The sequence below is a fragment of the Grammomys surdaster genome, unplaced genomic scaffold (assembly GCF_004785775.1).
Source record: "Grammomys surdaster isolate TR1022 unplaced genomic scaffold, NIH_TR_1.0 208, whole genome shotgun sequence".
Classification (NCBI taxonomy): domain Eukaryota; kingdom Metazoa; phylum Chordata; class Mammalia; order Rodentia; family Muridae; genus Grammomys; species Grammomys surdaster.
In genome coordinates this window covers 151,363-177,624 of record NW_021604653.1, presented here as the reverse complement: position 1 = coordinate 177,624, position 26,262 = coordinate 151,363, and the positions used below count along the sequence as shown (strand labels likewise).

The following is a 26,262-nucleotide window of genomic DNA, read 5'->3' as shown; positions in this document are numbered from 1 at the left end:
GCTGCTTTCCGTCAACGCGACGGAGAGGCGGGGCCAGTGCGTGGTGGGAAGGGGCGGGATTCTGCCGCCGCGGCTGCCGCTGGAGCCGGTGTCCGGGCTGGTGATGGGGTTAATTCCCTTCTGTGAGACTCTTCCTTGCAACCAGCCAGCCCCGCCGTTGCCCCGCTGCGCCGCGCTCCCGCCACCTCCTCCTGCTCCTTCTCCTCAGTAACACGGGTAAGAGATGCCGTCCCCTCCCCCGCGGCGCCCCGGGAATAACGCGCTCGCTCCCCTCCCCCGCCCGCCGACCGGTAGCGCTAACGGAGCGGGAGAGTGAGGCAGCTAGGGAGCTAAGCGCTGAGGAGACGGCGTCCCTCCCCTCCTGCCCGCCAGGGGCCGTCGGGTTCTGAGGCGAGCCCTCCGGTCGCCTCCACCGCGCGGTGCCCGCCGCTTCGCTGGGGGCCATGTGCAGCGCCAACCCCTTGAGGCCTAGCGGGGGAGCTGGGGACGGGTTCCCCGAGCGTCCCTGCTGCAGCTGCTGCTCTTGCAAGCCCTAGAGATCCGGGGAGGACGGAGGGGAAAAGCAGCCATAGTCAGGCCAGTCTGGAACAGGGGCCGTTCGCAGAACTGTTCTCTGGGGCCTGGCACAGATGCCCAGGGCTGATAGCCCCGCTCCGGGGAATTGTCACACACACCAAAAGGGAAACAGCACGTCGTGCCTGTAGTGCTAGAAAAAAAAAACACAGTGGGGAAATTAGCAGGAAAGTTGAATGACTGTCACAGCCTTGGTCGCAGATGGGGGACGTTATGATGTTAGTCCCCCACCCCCCCACACACCTTTCCATCCCTGTTTGTTAGAATTTTTTTCTTCTTGTGGTTATTATGTTTAAGAGCTTGTCACTGTAGTCTGAACTTGCTTTTATAGAGAAACAAAATTGGGTCTGGCTGTTGTGACTTCTGTGAATTGGGTCCTGAGAAAGCAAGTCTCCTAAACTAGTTAGAGGTGAAGAGTTATCTTCAAAAACAGGCGTACTAAATAAGATGCATTTCTGAAGAAGAAAAAAAGAATTTTTAGCATGAATGAATACACACAAATACCCATATTCCTCCCCCCCCCCCAAGGTTATAGTTTGCCTGGGTCAAGTTAAAAAATCCCATCCCACCCTCCCCTTTATTTTGGACTTTTTTTCCTGAGACAGGGTCTCTCTCTCTCTTTCTGTGTGTGTAACCCTGGCTCTCCTGATACTCACTATGTAGAAGAGACTGGCCTTGAGCTCACAGAGATCTACCTGTCTCTGCCTCCCAAGTGCTGGGATCAAAGATGTGGGACCCCACTGCCAGCTAAAGAAACCCGTTAAATATAAATGTCATTGATTCCAAGAGCATTGGGTCATAAAAATCTGAACCCAACGTGGAAGACCTTTTCTTTTTCTTTTTTTTTTTTATTTTTTCTGAGTTTTTCGAGACAAGGTTTCTCTGTGTAGTCCTGGCTGTCCTGGAACTCACTCTGTAGACCAGGCTGGCCTCAGAAATCCTCCTGTCTCTGCCTCCCAAGTGCTGGGATTAAAGGCGTGCACCACCACTGCCCGGCAAGACCTTTTCTTAAAATACTTGAATTACTAGTGTTCATGTAGCTACACATTTGACTGAAGAAATAGTCTCTTAAAAATTTGCATCTTGAGCTATATTTTAGGGAATTTTCTTATAATTGCATCAGATTTGAATAGTATACCCATCTTTTCAAATTCCACTCTGCTTTTTCGGCCTAGGAGAATATGACTTTAATGGACCATGTAATCTATAATAGGCATGGCTACAGACCACTACATTTCTAAGATTTACTTGTTCTAGAGTAAACATCGGTTCTGAATAAACAGTCTGCACTTCAACTGATAGACTATTTCATCAGGGTCACAGAAGTACCTTAGGAATCTGCCATGTTCTCAAAATAATGCAAGTAGATACAGAAGTAAAATAGATCCATTCATTTGGATTAGAAGGAATCTGGTTATGTGTTACTAATTTTTTTAATGTAGTGCATAGCCTTGGAAGATGAGTTCCCTCAGCTCCTCCATTAAGTTCCCATAGCATACATTCCCTAGCATATTTTTCCAAACCTGATAATTAATTGGTAATTTATGCAATGGTATTTTTTAGGTCTCATGAATTCTTTGCGGGGAAGGCATGATGAAAATACAGGAGACTACATTCTTTTACTAGTTGTAGGGTCATTTTATGAGGCTAATCTAACCTAACTTAACCTCAGTTAAGTTTCTCCATCTGTATAATGGGGAGGATAATGCTTAATCTACAGAGTTGTAAGTAGACTATGTAAAGTTACTAGGATTGTGTTTCACACGTATATATTTGTTACATTAAATATTTATGTTTTCTCACTTTCATATTTAGAGAATGAATTTGCTGTTCATATGCACAGACTATTGATGCAGCCTCAAAATCTCTTCTGTTGTTGAGTATTATAGGAGTGTTAATGTACACAGTGGCTTAAAACAATATCTCATAGCCATTTTGTTTGTTTTATTACATTTACTGGAGTGCGGGGTGCAGCTCAGAAGTACCATGATACAGTTTAGGAGGGTGGAGGAAAATGGTAAGGTTAGCAGAAATCAGGTTGGTTTTTTTTTTGTTGTTGTTGTTGTTTTGGTTTTTTCGAGACGTGGTTTCTCTGTGTATCCCTGGCTGGAACTCACTCTGTAGACCAGGCTGGCCTCAAACTCAGAAATCTGCCTGCCTCTGCCTCCCAAGTGCTGGGATTAAAGGCGTGCACCACCACTACCCGACTTTTTTTTTTTTTTTTTTTAGCAGATGGTATATACGAAATTGGTCATTGGATACCAAAGAGAATTTTGACTTATACAAGATCTTTTTTTCTTTTGTCTAAAATTTCTACATTTGGAACATATTTCAAATAGATTACCCATGATAAAAATAGACTTTGTGTTTTAGTAGTAAACCCTTATAGTATTGTCTCACTTTACTTTGTTAATATGTTTCAGGGTCTAGTTTACATGTTACCAGAGAAAGCAAGTGACTCTGATACAAAATTAAGATTGGGAAGCTTATTTTACCAGACTGTCAATTACCAGACTGTTGCTTGTGCTCTTGAGGTTTGTGGTTTACTTCTGCTTTGTTTTTTTGTTTTTGTTTTTTTTTCCCCTCAATGCTAGGGATTGAACTTCTTACCTCATACATGCTAGCAAGTATTCCAACATTGAGTTAAATCCTTGCTCTTCGGTTCTTACTCCATTGTTTAGCAGTCCTTGGGTGTTTCTTTTCTTTGAAATAACATATTCCTCTCTGTTCCCAAGCATTTTTGAAAGTATAGTTTTCACACATAAAGGTGTCCTTGGAGTTGGTGAAGCTGAGCCAATTTAAGATTAGCATCCCAACAGTTGTGTTATGAAGTGTTGCTGGTAATATCCAAGGTTGATGGCATCTGCACAGTCACGTGCCACTAAGTTATTGTGCTCTCTGCTCTCAGGTGCTTCTCTAAGGGGACTTCGAAGTAATAAAAGAGATTTTATTTTGAACTGATGTTTTAAATATCCAATCATAACCATTTGGGTTAATATTAAGCTGTAATTCTTACAAGTAAGGAAGTGTAGTAAGAGTCTATAATATTCTGTTCCTACTTGGAGTAGAAAACTTGCCCATTAACACTTCCCATGATCTGTTGTAAAAATGTCCAGCACTTATATGTCATAGAGGTATATTTACAAGTGGAAATGAAAATTTCAGATTTTTCTTGTTGCAAACCACAAAACCAATCCTCCATTTCTGTAGTCACTCTTGCCTATAAGAAGAATAATTTATTTATGATTTTAGGTAACTAAATAGATATGGCAGGTGAAAGAAAAGGAAATGTATTAGTTTTTTCCCATATAATACTAAACTTAAAAAAAATTACATTGCCTTGCACTTAATCCTTGGATCTTGCTGTAATCTTTATTAGTAATGCAAACATACATCATGAATCAAATAACATAATACAATTTCTATCAAATTAACTTTGGTCCTCACATAAGGGCCTGATTAAATTAAACAAATTGCTTGGTTTTGGTGTTAGTCTACATATGAATATATGTAATCTCAACAATGCAGTTTAATTAGTCAGTGATGGACAAGTGAAATAAGATACAAGTCATGGTTCAAAGCTGCCTGAATTTCCCTGCAGTTTGCTTTAGTTCCAGGTTGTGTTCTGTACTGTTGTGCTGCTCACCCATTCTTAGTGTTCACGCATACATTAAAATGAACATTTTCCTTCAGTGTTCTATCGTTCTTTGCTTTGTCACATGGTCGGTTTGTAGGGGTTGGGGGAGGGTGTTCCATGACAGCTCTCTGTGTAGCCCTTGCTGTCCTGGAACTCTCTTTGTAGACCAAACTTGGCCTCATACTTTAGAGATCCTCTTGCCTCTGCCTCCTGAGTGCTTGATTTAAAAACGTGTGCACCGTGCTTGGCAGTTTAATGCCTTTTTTGAAGTTATTTTTTTATTATGTGTATAGATGTTTTGCCTGCATGTGTGTGTGTTCCTCTTGTATGCCCTTGGGTCAGAATATGGTGTAGGACCTTCTGGAACTGATGCCATAGACTGATGTGAATTGCCATGTGGGTGCTGGGTGTGGAACCTGGGTTCTCTGAAAGAGCACTCAGTGCTCTTAGCTCCTCAGCTGTCTTTCCAGCCCCTGTGACTCTTCTTCATTTTTATCTGTAAACTCACTTTTCTAAGCAAGCTGTACATTTTTGAGCCTCTTATTTTATAAATGCTATATCGTTTAGCATTTTTAAATGGGAGCTCGTTGGTCTCCTCCACTTATGTCATCCACAACTTGCTATAATTTCCTTCTAAAAGAAATTAAGTAGAGAAATTGTTTGTATTTCTGACTTTGAGAGGTGATGCAAGAAAAGTCTGCCATTTGACTTATGTCAGTTTTAGTTTAGTGAGTGACAGATTGAAGCTGCCTTTATAGTTGTGCAGTTAGCTTTATACTAACCTGTCTTCTACATGAAAGGGTTCCTTAACTCCAATAATGTGTCACCTTGCAATTTGAGGTACAAGTTTAATCAACTGCAGATCCCTCTTGATGCATTGATCATTATACTAAGGGACGATCTTGAATATAAAGATGAAGTTTTAATATGAAATTAAATTTTCTGCATGTATGCAAAAGCAATAGCTTAAATAATGTTAGACCTTCTTTTTTAAAATCTTGAGAAAGGAATTTCTATATTACAGAATTGCTGTTTAAAATAAGTAATAGGGTTGTTGTTTTCTGGAAGTAACCCATATGCTCCACATTGAGTAAGTAATGTATCCATACCATCTATTATGGAATACTGTGCAGCAATAAAGGGGCCCAAGTTATAGCTATAGCAATAGTTTGGGTAGACCTCAAAGGAAACATGATAACTTAAAAAACAAAAATCTTCAACAATTACACATCATATGGTTCTGTTTGTGTAACATTCTTAAAATGAGACAGGGTGACAGATGATGTGAAATAGAGGCTAGGGTGGTGGAGAGACAACTCCCTGTCTTGATTGGTTATCCTGGTAGTTGTTTGTTACATGAACCTGTATGTTTAGTAAAATTGTACATCACTACACACTTCGATAAATAAAGTCTTAAGTATGGTTTTGGTTTTTGATTTGGAGTTGTTTGGAAACAGTGTTTTACTGTGTAGCCCTTAGCTGGCCTGCAACTCAATATGTACACATGTGAGGATTTTTGTTTTTGTTGGTTGTAGGGTAGAGTGTGTGAGACAGGGTTTCACAGCGTAGCCCTGGCTGTCTTAGAACTTTTTTGCAGACCAGGCTGACCTCAAACTCAAAGACCTACCTGCCTCTGCCTCCCAGAGTACTGAGATTAAAGACCAGCACATCTACTGCCCAGCTCTGAGTGAGGTTTTAAACTAAATAAAAAGCAGTGTCTTAGCTTTGTTAGTAAAAAGTACACCTGTGATGGCATTAGAGGAAGCTACACGAATGGTACATTTTAGATTTTGCTATACTATTTTTTTTCAATTTCCTGTGAACCTATAGTTATTTAAAAGTTAAAACATATTAAATATGTTCTCATAATTTACAGGCAAAGTATCTGTTTTTAAACACATGTCAACTGTAAGATTTTTTTTCATGTTTTGTATATTTCATTGAAAAATTTTGTTATGTTAGTGCTATCTGAGCATGGTAGAAACTCTGATGGCAAACAGATCCAGGGTGTTCTGATTTCACATTTTGTGCATCATAGAAACACATCAAGCAGACCCAAGGTGTTCTGTTTTCATGTTGTATGCATAATAGATGCAGTAAAGACCAAGGCATCACATTGTATGACTTGTTTCCCTGAGTGCTAGTTATTTCCTTTTTTTCTACCCACCTGCCTTCCTCCCTCCCTCCTTCCCTCCATCTCTTCCTTCCTTCCCTCCCTCCCTCTTTCCTTCCTTCCTTCCTTCATTACATTACAGTTTTTGTTTGCCAATTCTTCACATAAACTCAAAAGAATCTGTGTGTCAATCATCAATACTGTTCTTTGGTTGGTTACTGAAATATGATTTTATCAATAGGCTATAATGGGGGACCTCATGTTTATTTTATTGCCATATATCATTTAATCAGTAATAATTTTGTAAAGAATCCAGCTTTGATTTTCATCAGGATTATATTAAAACATAGGCCAATTTGAATAATACTGTCAACAATATTAAAGTATATTTGCATATTTAAAGATTAATTAGAATGATAAGCTTATATGTTTACATAAATACCATATTGTATGAAAAATAAAACAATGGCATTGGTTTTGTCTTTGTCTAACTTCTACTCTGGCACTTTCCCTTATAGGATATGTGGCTTTAATTAAAATATAAATGATATTTGAGTCTGCAGAATGTAGCTCAGAGGTAAAGCCCTTGTCTAATATGAATAAGGCCTCTGGCTTTTAATCCTGGCAGAATGTGCATCTCAGGAACACATACATAAACACAAACACAGAAAAGCACAGTTTAGTGATGCAAATAGACAGGGGAGAACCAGATGGACCTTTTGAAAGAATCCTGGTAACCCCATAGTGGCTCTCAGACTAAACTTATGAGAAGTACTTATCCAGTGGAAACCTAAAGTCCTAGTTGAAAGAATCTCCCACCATTTAGGAGCTAGTGTATGATTTTGAGCAAGTTGTAGTCAGTCTGTAAACTTGATAGTACCAAGACTTGAGATGAATTCACATAGCTTTCTTTAAATTAAAAAAAAATGTATTACATATATGTGTACATTGTCACTATCTTCATACACACCAGAAGAGGGCATCAGAACTCGTTACAGATAATTGTGAGCCACCATGTGGTGTTTGAGAATTGAACTCAGGACCTCTGGAAGAGCAGTCAGTGTTCTTAACTGCTGAGCCATCTCTCTAGCCCTCACATAGCTTTCTGTTACACTACACTAATCTTTTTGGTTTGGCAGAGTTTTGGAAAATTGGTTTGTCTTAAGATTTATTTTTATTTATGTGTTTGTGTCTGTTCTCCATATGTGTGAGTTCCTACAGAGGCCAAAAGAGGGTAGGAGCTACCTGGAGCTGGAGTTACAGCAGTTGTCTTTTTGATACTTGATGAGGATGCTGAGAACGAAGTATGGCTAAACTAGTAGTTACTTTTTTTTTTTTTGGTTTTTCGAGACAGGGTTTCTCTGTATAGCCCTGGCTGTCCTGGAACTCACTCTGTAGACCAGGCTGGCCTCTGCCCGGCTAGTAGTTACTTTTAAATGCCAAGCCATCCCTTCAGCCCTGTTTGTTTTTAGACAAGGTTTTGTAGTTGTTGAACTCAAGTTGGTGTTCTTGCCTCCACCTCCCAACTGTGCCACTGTGACTAATTTTTTTGTTGTTGTTAGGTTTTGTTTTTTTCCTAGATAGAATTTCTCAGTGTACTGGCTGTCCTGGAATTTTCTCTGGTCTTAAACTCAGAGATCCTCTTGCTGCTGCCTCCTGAGAGCTGGAATTACAGGAGTGCACCACCCCAGTCATGTAGCTAATTTTATTAACTGTTTACTTATCAAAAAAAAAAAGGAGAAGGAGAAAGAACGAAAAAAGGAATGAATAAATAGAACTAAGGTGGGGAGGGGGGATTGCTAAAAAATGGAGTGGAAATAAAGGCATCTCTCAACTACATAAAATCTATTTATTGTTGAAGATTAAAGGAACCTGTATGGATTCTATTTTATGAATATGAGATGGTGATTTATCATGTATTTCCCCTGCTAAAATAAAGTTACACATAAATGGCTTCATATTTTTAGGGAGTTCATAAATACTGAACCAGATAATATGCAAATTATGAAAATGAATTCCTAGTCAAGAAAACGCTGTAACATTCCATTACTATTTTAACTGAGTTTATCTGCAAAGCTAAAACGACACTGTTACAAAACAGGACATGATGGACACATTTGACATTCAGTATATATTTATTGGAAATTTGGTATGTCCTGTGCTGTTTATATAGAAGAGAGGCTGGCCTCATGGTCTAGTGAGACTAATTTTATATATACACACACATACACACTATAATGTCAGGAAGTAATTGTTACAATGGGGGGGGCGATTGAAAGATAAATAATGGACTTTAGGGCTGAAGTAGCCAGGGGAAAAAAATCTCTTGACTTAAGAAAGAGTGGAATGAAGTGAGGGCCATGAGACAGAAAAATGAATAGCATTCTGAGGCCTTATAATGGGAGAAATGGAAGCACCGTGGGCAAGTATGAAAATATAGAGCTCAGAAATACTTCAGATCTTTTCTCTCCATACATCAAGGATTCCCTGCTTCTCACTTAACCAAATGATATCTAAGCTATTTATAACATTGCCTGCATTTAAATAAATCATATATCTGTTGGTATGAGAAGTCTCTCTGGCTCTTTTGAGCTTAGTCTAGTGGATAACTGGGTAACTTTCAAAGTGTACTTTTGGTGCTGGAGAGATGGCTCAGCAGTTAAGAGTACTGACTGCTCTTCCAGAGGTCCCGAGTTCATTTCCCAGCAACCACATGGTGGCTCACAACCATCTGTAATGGGATCTGATGCCGTCTTCTGGTATGTCTGAAGATAGCTACAGTGTATTTATACACTAAATTTTTTTTTAAAGTCTACTTTTTTCCTCTCTTCTTCCAGAGAGTATGAATGGAATCGGAAATACATATTTCTCTCTGCCTTTAGAGCAGGAACGTACAGATTATACATAGAAATCAGGCAAATAATCACTTAGTCTTTGCTTGTACTATTCTAGTGACAAAAACACATTTCTGAGGGAAATTCTGTCTTTACCTTTTATTTTCCTTTTTATTTCCTCCAATTATCCTGCACTCCTTCCCCTTCTGACCTGTGTGTGTGTCTGTCTGTTAGTCTCTGTGTTCACATGCATGTGTGTGCATGTACACTAGTGTATAGTGCTAGAGATGGAACCCATTTTGAATTCCAGTCTAAACATGCCTATACCACTATACCCTTAGTGCTTACTTTTAATGTTGGGAGGAAAAGGAATAAGCAGAGGGTGAGACTCCAACTGGTCTAGAAACTAAGGATGTATCAGTATGGTGCACCATTGTCATTGTGACCTGCTCCTCTTCACAAGACACTACTAGAGATTAGGTATGAACAGGGTGGGGGACTTTACTTGCCTCATCTAAGGCTCTCATTGAACTTGGCCTTAAAAGAAAAAATTTTTGGAGTAGTTAAACATAAAAATATCTTTCATAGAGTTAGTTCCTGTTTATACTTCCATAGGCTGTTTACCCTTCTTAATGTTACCTATTAATATATGATATTTACTTAATGGCTTTTCTTAAATAGAATATACAGTTGCTATACACAGTTCTTGCAATATGATGTGGGTATGTACATATGCACATAACTATGGTTCACACAGAAATAAGAGCATATCCTTGAGAAGTGGATACTTTCCTTTAACCTTTATGGTAGGTCCTGGGAATCAAATTTAGGTTGTCAGACCTGCTGAGCCATTTCATTGGCCCTTACAAACAAAGGTCTCCATTTACCTTACCACTGACTTGGTCAGATAAGTGGCAGTTAAGAGAATTGACTGAAATGTTAAGTGAGCTTCTATATGCCACTCCATTATTAGCACCCAACACTTTAATTTTAGAAAGGTGTTTCCAGTCTTTTCTAATGTAGATTTTTTTTTCTTGGTTTATGAGCATCTTGAAAAAATTCATGCAAAATGGTAATATTAAGATAAGAGATAATTGGTATTTTTTGTTTAAAAGTTCCAGTAAGTTCACAGAATTGGCTATAAATCAAATTGTTTCTGTCATTAAAGATGTGCCTCTGATCATGATTTGATGTGGGCCCATTTGAGGTCAGATTGTCAACATTATTAAATCTGCAGTTTTCACCTTCTCTTTCCTTTCCCTTCACTTTTGTCATCTCCTGCTTTGTGTCAGTAGGTAGAGCCATTGAAAAGGAGGAGTAAGGAACTCAGCAGGTGTTTTTGATTTGTTTTATTAATTAAATTAAATACATACAACTCAAAGGAGTGCCTGGGACTTATAGTGAAATTCAAATAACTATTAATTGGACTTGTTTTACTACTATGTCACAATTTGAATGTCACTTAACACTTTCCCTTGTTTCTTAACTCATGACTTGGTGTTCTTCTCTTCTGAGAAATTAAATCATAGGCGATCACAGTTACTGGCAGGAGATACAATCCAAGACCCCTAGTTAGTTCCAAAGCGTCTGTATACTGATTTTTATACTGATTTTTATTCCTAGTCATATAGCCTTATGAAATTAACTTACATGTATGATAATAAGATTAACAGAAATAACTAACAATAAAATAGAAAAGTTACTATGTTCTGTAGTAAAAGGATAATGTGGTCTTTCTATCCGGATGCCTTACTTTGCTCATTGTCTTATGATGAGACAGGGAAGTGAGTGATAAGGTGTTGTGATTGGGTCATTTGAACACAGATACTATAATACCTAAGTAAATAATCTGATAGCTGAGATGGCTTCTGAGTGACTCAGGAGCCAGTAGCTGGTTGTATATAGAGTGTGACTGTACTAATCAAAGGGATGATGCACACCTGCCAGGGTACTGGGTGAGACAGTTTAAGATTTCATTGAGCTATTTAGAATGACATATACTTCAAAACTCATGAATTGTCAATTTTGGAAATTTTTAGAGTAATTTTCTGAGTAATTTTTTAGACTACCGTCAACCGTGACTACTAAAACCATAGAAGACAAATTGCCAGTAATAGAGAACTGCTGTCTTTACCTGAAGTGAACTCAATAGCGAACTTAAAATACAGGCTTTTGATCTCTCAGGCTGACTAACTAACATAATGCTTACCAAATATAAATCATTTCAGGAATTACTCTGTGCTTTTCTTACCCCAGAATTAGTGAAGACAAAGTTATTAGTGAGTATTTAAAAATCAGTTAAACTCCAGAGGTTTTTGTGGTTTGGTTGTTGTTGTTGTTTTATGATTTATTATTTATATGGGTGGGGGTACTTCCTGAGGTGCATGCATTCGGGTAGGAGACAACTTTTAGAAGTTGTTTCTCTTTTTCCATTACATGGGCCTTAGGGATAAAATTCTAGTTAACAGTCTTGGTGGTCAGCACCTTTATCTGCTTAGCTTTATCACTCACCCAAACTTTTATTCTTCCAGACTTTATAACACTACTCATACAGTAAATATTAATATTCTTCAGAACTGCTTTCAGTGTCTCACATGTCTATTATTTAAGGTCAAGAAAAATACGCTAGTGAATGAATAACTGGCATATCATGTAAACTTTAGAGTTCCCTTTATATCTAGGTGATTTACTCACTTCGGTTTTTTAAGAGTAAACTTGGCTTGGCTTGGCAGTGGTGATGCATGCCTTTAATAACAGCACTTGGGAGGCCAGAGGCAAGTGGATCTCTGAATTTGAGGCCAGCCTGGTCAACAAAATGAGTTCCAGGACATCCAGGGATGTTACATAGAAAACCCTGCCTTCAAAAAACCAAACTAAATAAATAATAAATAAGGGTGCTGCAGGGGTAGGTAAGTTAAAAGGCTATCTGCTACAGAAATACCAGCAGCAAGCCAGAACAAACCAAAGAAGGAAATCGAACTGTGACAAGCACTTATACCCCCCAAAGCACAGCTATTTACTGTCACTTACTGTAGAAGTAGGTCATCCATGTACCCATTTTAAAAGCTTACCAGGCTTAATATATTACAGTCTGGTTTCTGTTGTTGTTAATGGTGGCTCGTTTTGAGAATGACAAAGGGAAAAGGCCAGCTTTAAAATGCATAGGATATGGATATTTTGGGGTAGGCATTAAATTATATTATTTTGCATGTAAACACAGCTTATTGACACTTAGCCAAGTCATGTGTAATTATGATTTTGCCTGTTACACTGTGAGGTTTGAAGGGAACATCTTTACTTATTGAGTTCAAGGAACTGTTTCTGATTCTGTTGCTTTTTTGAGTGGCATGCCAAAAATAATTGCTAACCTGATTTGAAAATGAGTTTTATTATCTGATTCACTAAGCTTTATTTAGATTTTCACTCAGTATTACACTGAAGATATGTTTATTTTGTAAGAAAATGACAGCTCATTTGTTAGTGTTAGTTTTAACAGCTAGATTATAAGCCAGACAGTGATGGTCCACACATTTAGTCCCCACATTCTAGAGGCAGAGACAGGCAGATCTAAGTGAATTCTAGGACAGCTGGGTCTACAAAGCAAGTTCTAGGATAGCCAGGGCTACACAGAAACTCTGTCTTGAAAACCAAACAGAAACAACAAAACTAGATTATAAATGAACAGAGCTGTTCAGTTCTTATAATTGCAAATAGCACAGTTAGCATATTTGTCTGTGCTATATCTGAGAAACAATCTCAGGCTATTCATTAAAGAGGTTTTATTTGTGTGCATTTACAGATCCCAATAGAAGAGATTTTTCAGCATTTTGAAACTAAAAAAGTGTAACCAAGGATGTGTCATGTATCTGAAATCCCAGCACTGTAGTCTCAACACTTGTCACCTGAGGTGGGCATCTAGACTTTTGGGCAAGCCTGGGTTACATTAGCAAGACACTCTTTGCAAAGGGGAGGGGTGAGCACACATACACGAAAATGTATACTCTGCAACCATTATGAAAGCATACCTGTATTCCTTAAGTTAATGATTTGATCTAATGCAAAAATCTTCAGACTGTAAGTCAACCAATCATAACTTGAAGAGTGTGAGAGAGTAAGTCTGGTTACTGATGCTCAGTACTTTATCAAGCCCAAAATGCTGGATTTAGATGATATGGTAATTGGGCTGGAGAGATGGCTCAGAGGTTAGGAGCACTGACTGTTCTTCCAGAGGTCCTGAGTTAATTCCCAGCAACCACATGGTGGTTTACAACCATCTCTAATGGGATCTGATGCCTTCTTCTGGTGTGTCTGAAGACAGTGACAGTGTACTCATATAAATTAAAAAAAACATTCTTTTTAAAAAAAAAACAACAAAAAATGGTATGGTAATTAAAAATGGTTTTGTAGGATGTTGCTAGAAACTGAGGCACTTCAATCAACCCAGTCAGCTGGGCATGGAGATGTGCCTATAATTCCAAGACTAAGGTGGCTGAAGTAGGAGGATTCCAAGTTGGAAACCAGTCTGGGGCTATGTAGCAAGAGCCTGTCTAAAAACAGAGCTAAGACAAAAACAGTATCAAAAATCACCAGTGATTTTATTACATGGACTTACTATTGAAGTAACTATAATGACTTTAAAAAATAAAATGAGTCTCTTAAAAGTTGTGAACTAGACTATGCTATTTAAAATGAGGTTAAGTTTTGAGAAGTAAGACTTTTTTGATATTTTGATTTTGCTTATTTTTTGGTTATGCTGGATATCATACCCAGAGCCATTTGTATGCTGGGCAAGCACTCTGCCACTGAGGTAGGTCCCCAGCATTGTTTTTGGTTTTTTGAGATGAGATTCCATGCTTTTGCCCAGGTTGATCTCAAGTTTCTGAGTGCAGACAATCCTTTTACCTCTGCTTCCAGGTACCTGGGTATGCCATTGTACCTGGCTGAAGAGAACATTTTAATACCTAGTTTATTGTAACCAGTGTTTCACATCCCTTCCATGACTTATCACATGAATAACTTTTCTTGATTATCTAGATGATATTTTGTCTTAGAAAGTTTTTGTGAACTAAAGTACAAACTTGAAGAAGCTCAATTAGATTTCATTATGTAATGAAGTACAGTATTTGATTCTTTTTTCATAAAGTATGTTCTCTATGAAACAGGAAGATTGATTGAAATTTCAAGGACAACTTAGACCCTATAGGAGGACCAGGCCAGCCAGGGGTGCATAACAACTTAAGAGTTTGTGTATGATGTTACATACAAATAATTTTAAAATTGGCCACTGTAAATTTTCTTGTTTTAAACAGCTTTAGTGGGTAATTCATATATCATAAGAGAGTTATGAATTTGAAGTATACAGCTCCCTGGGTTGAGTATATTCACAAGTTCTAGCCATAATCCAACTCTAGACTCTTTATTGTTCCAGATAGAAATCCTATATCCAGCTGAGGTCCTTCAACCACAAACCTTCCCCCATTTTAGCTTAATCTTTCTGTCTCACATTTGTCTATTCTAGTTGTCATGTATATATGGCATTGTGCTATATGTGGATCTTTTACTTGGTGTGTTTTCGAATGTCAAGGTTCACCCATGTTGCAGCGTAGATCAATGCTATGTTCTTGTTTATTCTGCTAAAAAGTGTCATTGTGATATTTGCACTGCTTTTCTTTTAAGGTGTTGGATGTTTTTGTTTTTTATTTTGGGTTACTATAAAATCAATGCTGTAAAGCGTTCATGTGTGAATTCTTCATGTAGATACATTTTAATTTCTCCTAGGTGTGTATCTGGACATAGAATTGTTGGGTTCTGTTTAAAGAACTGCCAGATAGTATTCCAGAGCAGTTCCACCATTCCACATTCTCCTCAGTAGTATATTACAGTTTCAACTCCCCATTCCCAGATACTTTGGCATTACTTGTTATATATCTTTTATTTTTTTTTTAAATATATAATACCCATGCTATGCCGGGCAGTGGTGGCGCACACCTTTAATCCCAGCACTTGGGAGGCATAGGCAGGTGGATTTCTGAGTTCGAGGCCACCCTGGTCTACAGAGTGAGTTCCAGGACAGGCAGGGCTATACAAAGAAACCCTGTCTCGAAAAAAACAAAACAAAACAAAAAAATACCCATGCTACCATGGTAGTCGATGTATAGTGGTATCTTCTTATTTTGATTCATATTTATCTATAAACTAAAGATGTCCAGATTTCTTTGTATATGTTTATTGGCCAATGTTGATTTTATATAGACTTCAATATTTTAATATCTAGATATTGTCTGTCTTAGCCATCCCACAGTTACTTGGGATTTTGAATTTGTATTCCATGTAAAATTACTGTATGGATGTGAACAAATTAAAGGCCTACTTCTAAAGCCAAATCAAAGAATTAGATAGTTATGTTTTATTACATTAAAAAAGGTCTGGTGGGCTATACTGTAGTGATATACACCTTTAATTCCAGCACTTGGAAGGTAGAGGCAGGCAGATCTCTGAGTTTAAATCTATCTTGGTCTACAGGTCAAGTTCCAGGACAACCAGGCCTACACAGAGAAACCTTATCTCAAAAAAACAAAACAAAAAAAAATTCTGTTTGTACCAGCATGTGTACCACCACATATGTATGGAGATCAGAATGATTCCACTGCATGGACCTTGGGAATTGAAGTAAACTCAACAAGCTTAGCAGCTTACCTTTACCTGCTGAGTCATCTGACTAACTTTAAATTAGCTTTTAAATTAGTATTTCTCACACCTGAAAAACTAAGCAGTCACTAGTTTAAGAAAATTTCAGTTTATGCTTGTTTTCTTACCATAAAGTATGTTTGTCCTCTTTACTCTGAACTACATCTTTATTTAGACAATAAGATTTCTCGTCATTCTTTTTGTTTTAAATGTAGTTACTTAAATATAAGTATTTAGGTACCTACTGGCTTGCTCTGTTCATTAACCTGCTTCAGTAGAATGGTGAATTCCATCCAGAGTTCCATCCATCTTCAAGTGACTGTAGAAAAGCTGAAGCTCTGTTTCTTAACAGATGTGCATGACATGTTGTAAAGTATAGTGATTGCAGGTTGGAGCCGTGTAAGAAAGCATGAGCAAAGCTGAGCTCAACAGTGTTTTCCTTGAACTCTAATGAGTGTAGCAGATGTTCTTCATATATATTCGCAAGAGATGAGAGTTCATGGGGGAGCTGGAGATAGACGACGCAATTTTTGATTTTTGAACCATCAGAGAATGGCATCACTGTTTTTGTTAATGTGGAAGTCAGTAGTTTTCTAATACTTAGATATAGGTCATTTGTAAGGCCAGTACTTTTTGGTTTTTCAAGGCCGTGTTTCTCTGTAGCCCTGGCTGTCCTGGAACTTGCTCTGTAGAACAGGCTGCCCTCAAACTCACAGAAAGCCTGCCTCTGCCTCTTGAATGATGGAATGCTGGGATTAAAGTCATGCCTTCACCTCCTTGATGAGCCCAGCACTTTTTTTTTATATAAATTTATTTTTTTAATGTATGGGAGCTGTCTGCATGTACAACTGCATGCTAGTAGAAAGCATCAGGTCCTTTTATAGATGTGAGCCACCCACCATGTGGTTCCTGATAATTGAACTTAGAACCTCTGGAAGAACAGTCAGTGCTCTTAACCACTGAGCCATCTCACCAGCCCTCAGGCCTAGCATTTTTAAAGATAGTTGTACTTGCTTAAGAGGTATCTGATGCCTAGCTGAGTTTTCAGTTATATTTTTTTATCTTTGTCTTGCAATTATATAACTATTGTTGAGAGTATGAATGCACTGAAGTCATAGATATTTTGATTTGTTGTGGAAAGATTTGTTTTGAACCATTCACACTTTCTTATGTGAGATTACCTTTTAAAAATAATGGCACATACTTAAGAAACAGTTATCTGTAACTCACCATTGTTACTGGTTTGTGATTATGCATTAGATAAATATTTGAGACAGTTCTTTAGGCCATAACATTAACAACACATACGCTGTCTTCAGTGTAATTACTTACATAGTATATTTTATCCAAAAACTTTAAATCAATGAAAAATATGTTACCAACTTTTAAGGTATGATTAACATACAGTAAACTGTATGCATCCAAAGCATATACTTCAAAAATACTTTTTAATATATAATTTATTAGTATTATGTGCATTGGTGTTTTGCCTGCATGTATGTTTGTGTGAGGGTGTCAGAAACCCTGGAACTGGGATTTACAGACAGATGTCAGGTGCTATTTTACATGAATGAGTGTTTTACCTGAACATAGTCTGTGGACCACATGTTCCTTGGACCCTGAAACTGGAGTTACTGATGGTTCTGAGCTGAATTAAACCCAGGTTTTCTGGAAGAACAGCCTGTACTCGCTTAAGTACTGAGCCATCTTTCTAGCCCAAAAAGAGTGTTTTCTAATGGATAGCTAGTCAAATTTGTCTCCTATGCATCTAGAATCTAGATAGAGCAATAAAATATCTCCTCTGCTAATACTGGTTGTCAGTTTGGTTAAGACACACCTAGTACTAGTAGGTCATACTAATTCACGGTACATTATGGCAAAGAACTTGTATACATTTCCTTTGTGCCCTTAACCTTTGTGTGGAACTAAGTTTAAAGATGACAGACTATTACAGTGAGAAACTTTTAGTGTAGCCTAACATTTAGGCTGCTGTTTGAGTAGTACTGGCTTTTTAAAACCAGATTTACAGTCTGAATTTAGAAACAAAAGCAGTGCTAAACAATTTGGAAAACTTGTGAGATTGGCTAGGAAAGAAGTACAGTTAAAGTTGTGGACAAGAAACACTTAGTTCTTAGTGAGCCATTAAAAGAAGCCAAGTACTTGACATTGGTACAGTAGGAAAAATGTCTCAGAAATTGACCATACCCAACTAGTGACAAGCAAGGAAGTAAGGGTTTTAATTCATTAAAGGACTGCTCTGAAAAGAGAGTTCCAGGGCTATCTGCTGGCACAATATTACTTGTGAAAATACTTAACTAGTGTTCAGCCATACAGGCAGAAGATCTGCTATTTTGGTCCAAGAGGTCTTGACTATTACTTGAATTTACAGCAGATATTGGCATCATCCAAACTATATTAGTTTTGTAGGCATACAGGATACAAAGTAATGTGTCATGGAGGCCTCCACCTATATCTCAAATGAAGGGTTTAGTAGTGCGTTATAAAGTCAAGACTCCTGCAGTCAGCCTCTGAGCAGATAGTGTAGGAAACTATGAGGACAAAACCCAAAAAATACAGTAGAAAGCCCAGGAAGTAAGAGATGCCAGGATGTCAAATGATTACTGAGGAAAACCACAGCGCATAAGCAGAGCCACCCACCCAAAATACTATCTTGGTTACAGCTAGAAAGCTGTAGGGGCAGTGCTGCCCATGACTTTTGGGGCTTATGTCCCACTACTCTTTGCCTGACTGCCAGACAGTGTACTATTGGATATAACGTTTGTCTTGCTGGAATTCGTTCTTTGGTTCTATCTCTCCTTTCTGTACCCTTCTTCCTTTTTGAAATAGTTATGTTTACTGTTCTCTTTTTTGTCTTGGGAATATATAATTAATTTTGTAATTTCATACAGGCTCACAGCTAACAGTTATCTGAGTCTCAGAAGAGGCCTGGGCCTTTGTGGATTGCTGGAACTGTTAAGACTTTGGGGGCCCCTGGAACTAGATTGAGTACATTTTACATTATGAGATGGAGGTGAGCCTTTGTGAAACAGGTGCAGAATGCTGTGTCTTGAATATGAAATGTTCATATATGGTTGGTTTGGTTGCCAGCTGGTCAGTTTTTGCAGAATGATGGACCCTGAGGGCTCTTTCCTAAAAGGGAATTGATGTCCTGATTAATTTATAATATGCTGACATTTAGGAGATGGTGAAAGTAGGAGGTAGGACTTTGTTGGAGGAAGTTGGTAACTGGGGAGTGTATGCTGGGAATATGTATCTTTCCTCTGCTTGTTCATTTCTGTTTCCCAGTTGCCATGAGGTAAGAACTTTGCCAGGCCACGGTCTTTTTCCATCATGTTCTACCTCACCATGGGTTCAAAATTAGAACCAGCTGACTACAAGCTGAAACCTCCGAAACCCTGAGCCAAAATAGACATTTCTTCCTTTGAGTTGTTTTTCTTAGATGCTTGATATAGTGATGGAAAGTGACTAACATGTTAATCTGAGAAAAAAAAAGGCACAAATTTTCAAGATTTGTACATTTTGTGGAAAAAGTACTCTTCTACCTAAATTCTGTGCTAGTGTCTTTTAATGCATACATCTTTAAATGAGAAACTGAGCAAATACAAGCATGTCATATTGATCACATGAAATAGTAAATGCTCAAAGCAAAGGATTTTGCAAAACTGGAGGATGAGAGAATGTTGTGAGGAAGACAGTAAATCATGAAACAGAAAGACTAGTAGAAGAAACAATGCTTTGGAGCCAGAGCCTAGAGAAGAGATGTGACTCATCTTGAGGTTATGGCTTGAAAGAGATCTAGGTAGCAGTCACAGGACATGGTGAGTTCTGACACTAGCTAGGTCTCTGGGTTTATAGCTTTACTACCTGCAGTGCGCCACATCAGGAACATGCTCCGTAGAAATGTGTGTAATGAAGCTTGCTTTCTGTTCTGGGACAGGTGTAGTAGAGCACCTAAGTTTGATTGAGCTACCACTTTACAGCTAGGGTTGATTACAGCCACATAGTTACTCTACAGGTAATTGCTGACCTAGAGCTGCATCTTAACTTGGGAACTTAGTAATAGCACCCAGACATGAGTTCTACCTAGTAATTCCAGTACTCAAACCACAAGTTTGAGGCCTATGACCTAGAATGTCATGGGCCTTGTTTCTTGTTGCCTAATGCTTTTAACTGATTTCCTTAAGAGTGGCACCTTTGTTGTACCGAACACAAAGAAATAGTTAAGATCCCCAAGATTATCAGACTATTTCTTAGGGTTTCTATTGTTGTGAAGAGATACTATGACCATGGCTACTCTTATAATATTAATTGGGGCTGGTTTACATTTCAGTGCTTTAATTTACTGCTATGGTAGGAAGCATGGCTGCATACAGGGAGTCAAGGTGCTGGAGAAGTAGCTGAGAGTTCTACATCTGTGCCAGCAGGCTGCAGGAAGAGAGAGTGACACCTGACCTGCTTGAGCATCTGAAACCTCAAGGGACACCTTCTAAAAGTGCCACTCCCTATGAGTCTATGGGGTCCATTTTCAGACTACCATATACTGAATTCTGTGAATTCCACATCTTTGTCTCTTATTAATTGGAGTGATTTTACATGTCAGAATTACCAGTGTTTGTTTCTTGGGGGATCAAATTTGTGAGTTTCCTGAAGAGATTCTCCAGGTGACTGTGGTAGATCATTAGGGATACTTGAGAAATTCATGTTTCTGCCCAGTTAGAATTTACTTTTAGTTCACTAGCTAACATTGTCCTATTTTAGATTGGGAGAAAAGTGGCAATGTGGTTAGTTTCTAAGGATACTACACTTGGTCTTAGCCAGAAGTCTGAGAAGTTATAATTGTTAAGGATAAGGAATACTAACCTGAAAAAAAAAATGTTGCTCTTTTAAGCCATACATAAAATTTTCTTAATAAGAATGTTTTCAAATAAGAAATTAGTACCCCTCAGTTTTCTCTTCATGCTTGACTGAACCCACTGCCTTGACCTTAACTCATAACTCCCACAAGCTCTCCTTACTGTTTTTTTTTTCTGGAGTATCAATGGTACTTAGCCATGTAAGTACCCATGGGAGGAGGGTATTGCTCCCCAATTTCAGATGAAGATAGGTCTCTTTTTCAAACCTACTTCCCAGAATTTCTCAGTTCCTGACCCCATATCAGAGACTGATGGACAATAGAAAATGCTTGCCCACAGGACTGCACTTGTGATCCCATTTCCATCTATCTGTATTATTCTTATCTTTGTTGATATATTTTACCTTTTCCTTTTAAAACATTTTTTTTTAACGAAAGGAAGATGTCTTCTCTCTAGTCCATAAAAAGCAGCGTCTTTTCTTTAAAAAAAAAATATTTATTTTGGTGTGTGTGTGTCTGTCTGTCTGTCTGGTGTTTTCCTGCATGCCTGATGTCCCTGGAAATGATGACACAGATGGAGTCACAGTCACCATATGAATGCTGGGAATTGAACTCAGGTCCTGTATAAGAGCAGCAAGCAGCATAGTGATTGCTGAGCCATCTCTGAAACTCCAGCATCTTTCAGATTGTACCTTCTCTATATTTCCCTTTGAGATTTCTGATAAGAAAATGGTATGTATGATGGCAAAAAGACAGAATAACAGAATAGATGAAGGACCTTGTTGTCTTTCTTATTAATCCTAGCCTTGAATAAAGATTAATTCCAATTCTTGTATGAGTGTAACATATTGCTCATTCCTTTCTCATACAAGATACTAGTCCATTATCTTTTAACAGTACTGATACAGAGTTAACCTGGGCTTTTCTGTTTGGGTAAGGGGGGTGGGTAGATGAGTATATATACATATGCACATAATATACACAACACTAAATCTTAAGGAAAGAGCATCTTGATACCATTAGTGGTTGGAAAGTTTTCATTTTTTAATGTGTTTAAACACATGTAATGAAGTTAATCATCTTAACCATTTATAAGCCATATACCATTATAACCATTTTATAACTATGTTTATATAAAAATTGTATTTTTGTTGTTGAAAAGTATACCTTGTTATATGTAACAAACTGATGTCTACAGTCTTGAAAAATGCTCACATTAAAATTCTGATAGCTATATCAACCATTTTATTACTGTTTTAGTCTGCACAGTTGGTATAATAAGTTCAGTGTTCTTTTTAGAATCATTTATTTCTAGTCCTCAAAATTTTATCTCTAACAATTTCATATAAAGAGATTTTGTATTTTTATGGAAAAATTAACACTCAGTAAGTACAAATGACAAGAAAAGTGTAGACCAAAAAGATGAAAGCAGATGAAATACAAAGGTGACTTTGACTGATCTTTTGATTTTGTGAACTGGATTGCATTATGAGATCCTGCGCTCTTTTACTCCATGAAAAAGTTCATGGCAATAGTTCAGGGCTCACATGTGAAAAGGCATTTTTAAAGGTACGTAAGAGGACTATGTCATTGCTTCCACCATCACCATGTTTAAATTATAGTGTTTGTAACACTGTGTTGAATTGTCTAAAATTGGTATGTTGACATTCCAAGTCTCGATACCTCCAAATGTAACCTTACTTTTAAATAGCCATTAATTAGTTAAGATGAGATCATAATAGAGAGTATTTTTAAGTCTCCAGTCCAGCCAGTCTAACTGATGACTCTAAAAAGGAAATTTAGACACAGGTGTTTATTTAGTGAAGCACCATATGAACGTGAAAACCGATGTTGATAAACCGAGAGGCCTGTAACATATCATTCAGAACCCTTGAAAGGAACCAGCCCTGCCACCAAGAACTATGGATATTACATGTCTGTAGTTTCTTATATTTTATTACTATAACCTTAAAAAACTAATAAAAGCTTTAAGTAAGCCCTGCCTTATTTGTCTTAGAAATAAACAGCCTTTTTCCTTTGTGTTGATGACTATTATTGCTCAAAGAAATCACTTGAAAATCATATAGATAAATCAGAAACAACCTTTGTCATCAGCATAATGAAGCCTGCCAGTACCTTGACTAGTTAAATCATTTAAAAACATTTAAATGATTGAATGTGAGTTACCATATAACTAAAGAATTCCATATTCCTAAATATAAATTAAAATATATGTTCACAAGAATTTGTATACAGATCTTTGAAAATAGCCTTATTTGTAATATTGAGGAAAGTAAAACTAACTTAGTATCTATTAACTATACATAAAATATGGCTATGTATGTGCATTGGAATGCATATGACTTATAAAAATTAGTGAAATACTATTTTCACAAGTTATGTTTATGTTTGCACCTTGAAAGACATGCTAAGTGAAAAGGTGATTGCAAAAGACCAAATACTTGTAATGATCCCAGGGATATGCTGTATCTGAGGTCATTTGTAAATGTCTGGTTATGAGAACATGATTGGGAGGGAGCCTTAGGTTCTGACTTACTTAGAGAAAATATTTAACTTTTATAAAATAATAAAGATTGTTATTTTGAAACAATGTATTAGAATTCAGATTTTAAAAACATTAAAATTCTAATATAGCTTTAAATTTTAACATCTACCTATATACCACATCATGTTATCCTAGTGTATTAGCTATGTATTTTACCCTTTCTTGCAGAAAAGGGCATTGTTTAATTATTAAAAACCGATAAAACACAGACTGAGGCCTAAGACCATATAGCTCCCCCTACTCCTGCTATCTTTCAAAACCCTGCTTGGCTCTAATGCAGATCTAGAACAGGGAGATTGGATGTGTGCTGCTTGGTTTATTTTTTTTTTCAGGGATAATTAACAATAAAGCAATTCTCAAGGAAGTAGTTGTTTGTTGTTTTTGTCTCCTTGTCTCTGTCTAATTTGAAAGTTATTTACTCTTTTTAGTGGTTATCCTCTTTTACCATATATAGCTAATAAAGGTACGTTTCTTACAGCCCTACTTTCCTTTTCATGAAAATACTATCATGAAACTCAGAGCTTCTATAGCTGACCATTCTTCCCTTGTTCATTTAATTGTATGCAAAAGAGATTCAAAACATCTTAACACAGGATAAATTTATTAATGAATGCAAGTTGTAGTTAAGCTACCACCAGGCTCAGTTCTCTCCAGTATAATCTTATTTTCATCTCTTTGTGCTTGTTGCCCCAGCAAACATCCAGGCCTATCTAGACTTCATGGCGTTTATCTAAGTAGAATGAACTAATGACAGGAAGAATCACATGATACATTCTGAGGGACCCAACTTAAGATACACACATTCAATTTTAAACTATGGCCAGATACTCTGGTATAATTCATTTCTGAGTCATACATTCATTCTGAGGCCAGAAGTGGAAGTAGAGTTCAGTGCCAGACAAAGCTGTTGACAAGAGGGATATATTCTCAGATGTAAAGGAACTGAGCACTCAGAACACAAAAGTAACAAGGGTCTGTATACATAGTGAGGATTCATTGATACAAATACATGATTACCTGTACAAGATACATTTTTGACATCAGCTCTTAGAATTCAGTAGATACATGTGATTCTTGAAGCTAGGCTTTGGAATTCACAGTGCTAGAGAAATACACTTAGTTGGTGCCATGTGCCTGTAACCTCGAACTTGGGAGACTGAAGACCAACCTGTGCTACACAGTGGAAAGAGGGAAGGAAGGAGAGAGGATTGATTTCAGAATACATTGTAGATAATGATAAAAGATACTGAGTGGAAATATTGAACCATTAGTTGAAATATATGTAAGTACATATTGGTTTTCACCCTTAAGGCAAGCTGCATGATGGTTAATTTTTTAGAACAGTGTTGTTCCTGTATAAAATAGATCTTTCCACAGTAAAAGAAATATTCCATGTCAGCACTTCCCTGTATAACATCCACTAGCACATTGGTACTGAGCAATTGAAATGTATTTAATATAATAACAAAAGAATTGAGTTTACATTTTTATTTAATATTAATAAAATTTAAATAGCCACTTGTAGTTAAATATGTACCTTAGAAAGTTCAGGCTCGTACTTTGTTCTTTCCTTCCCCTACATTTAGTACTTGTAATGCACTGGACAGCTTACTAAACTTTCTTTGCCCTTATTTCTGCATAAATATGATGAAAATAAATGGTATACATATCTTCACAAATTACTTTGTAAATCTAATGACGTAGCTCATATAAAGTGTGTTGACATTTCCATGATATATAGCACTTAGGTGTTAGTCATTGTTCTTATTTTCACTGTTAGAATAGGAGCTAAAGAAACAGCCTGTAATCCAATGACTAAAGACTTTTTTAAAAGATTTATTTATTATTTAAATTTATATACATGGCATGGTACAGACACATTAGTGCTGGAGCCATGTTGGATCTCTCTCTCTCTCTGACTCCCAAACTAAAGGTACAAGTGGCTGTGAATTGGTGATGTTGGAAACTAAACTTATGTTCTTTGGAAGACCATTGTGAGATCTGAACCAGTGAGCCATCTCTCTAGCTTCCAACCACTTAAATGTTTTTATTGAAAATCCTTGACATATAGTCTAGATCCATTTATTGACAATGTACATGTTACAAATATAGTAAACAACGTTAAAATATATTTGGGTTTATTTTGGGGCTATCATTCAGTATTAAGCATTGCCAAATTTGTTGCCAAAAGAGATGATGAGATTTTTATCAAACCAATGTTGGGGGTGGGGGCTTGTCTTATATTAAAAAAAATTTAAGGTCATTTGCTTATAATAACATTCATCTCACTAATTCACATCTTTATCTCTTATATGTGTAATGCTAGGGTTGGACTCTGGGCCTTGTGTGTACTATACAAGGTATCTACTACTAAACTGTAGCCCCAGCCCTTTTCAATTTCATTGAGGCAGGATCTTGCTAAGTTCCGTACATTGGCCTTGAACTTGCTGTATGTCTCAGGTAAGTCTTAGGCTTGTAATCTTCCTGCCTTAGCCTATCAGCTAGCTGGGATTATAGACTCACTCCCACGCTTTTCTAAAGGTAGATTTATATAGTTTAATTGCCAAATTACATTAGTTAGATTCTTGTACTGAGCTCCTTAGGCCTTTTCATTTTCCTGCCTCTCACTCAATAATTTATTGTAATCTTCAGACAGTTGTATAGAGGTTGGTTGATTCTTTACTGCTAAGCTATAGAATCTGTTTGAAGTATGCCTTGCCAGACCCTAGTTTTAGCTTTTCATTTTATTCATGGTAATAGTGGTGGATTTTATTATAGCTAGGTTATCATATATTGAAGATATATAGCTATTGTATCTTTCTTCAGTTTAGGTATTTCCTAAGATATACCCTCATAGGAGGGAAAAAGCCTAAATTTTTTAGTTTGATTTTGAGATGTGGGCTTTAAAAAAAAAAAAGTGTTTTTTCAGTCTTCCTTATCTGTTACAAGTAATTTTTTTCTCTTTGTCAGTTAATATTT

General features: G+C 37.3%; 1 protein-coding gene across 8 annotated transcripts in view; it reads left to right on the top strand.

Moving 5' to 3' along the window:
• The first annotated feature begins 24 nt into the window (after positions 1-24).
• Positions 25-26,262, top strand: part of R3hdm1 (R3H domain containing 1) — a 136,392-nt gene continuing 110,154 nt past the window's right edge. For 6 of the 8 annotated variants that reach the window (XR_003711948.1, XM_028771463.1, XM_028771461.1 and 3 more), the window contains exon 1: positions 63-216. The gene's annotated coding sequence lies outside the window, so the exon portion shown is untranslated. Of the gene's footprint in view, positions 217-26,262 lie in introns of all 8 variants that reach the window. The other 2 variants (XM_028771456.1, XM_028771460.1) reach the window with 2 other exon arrangements.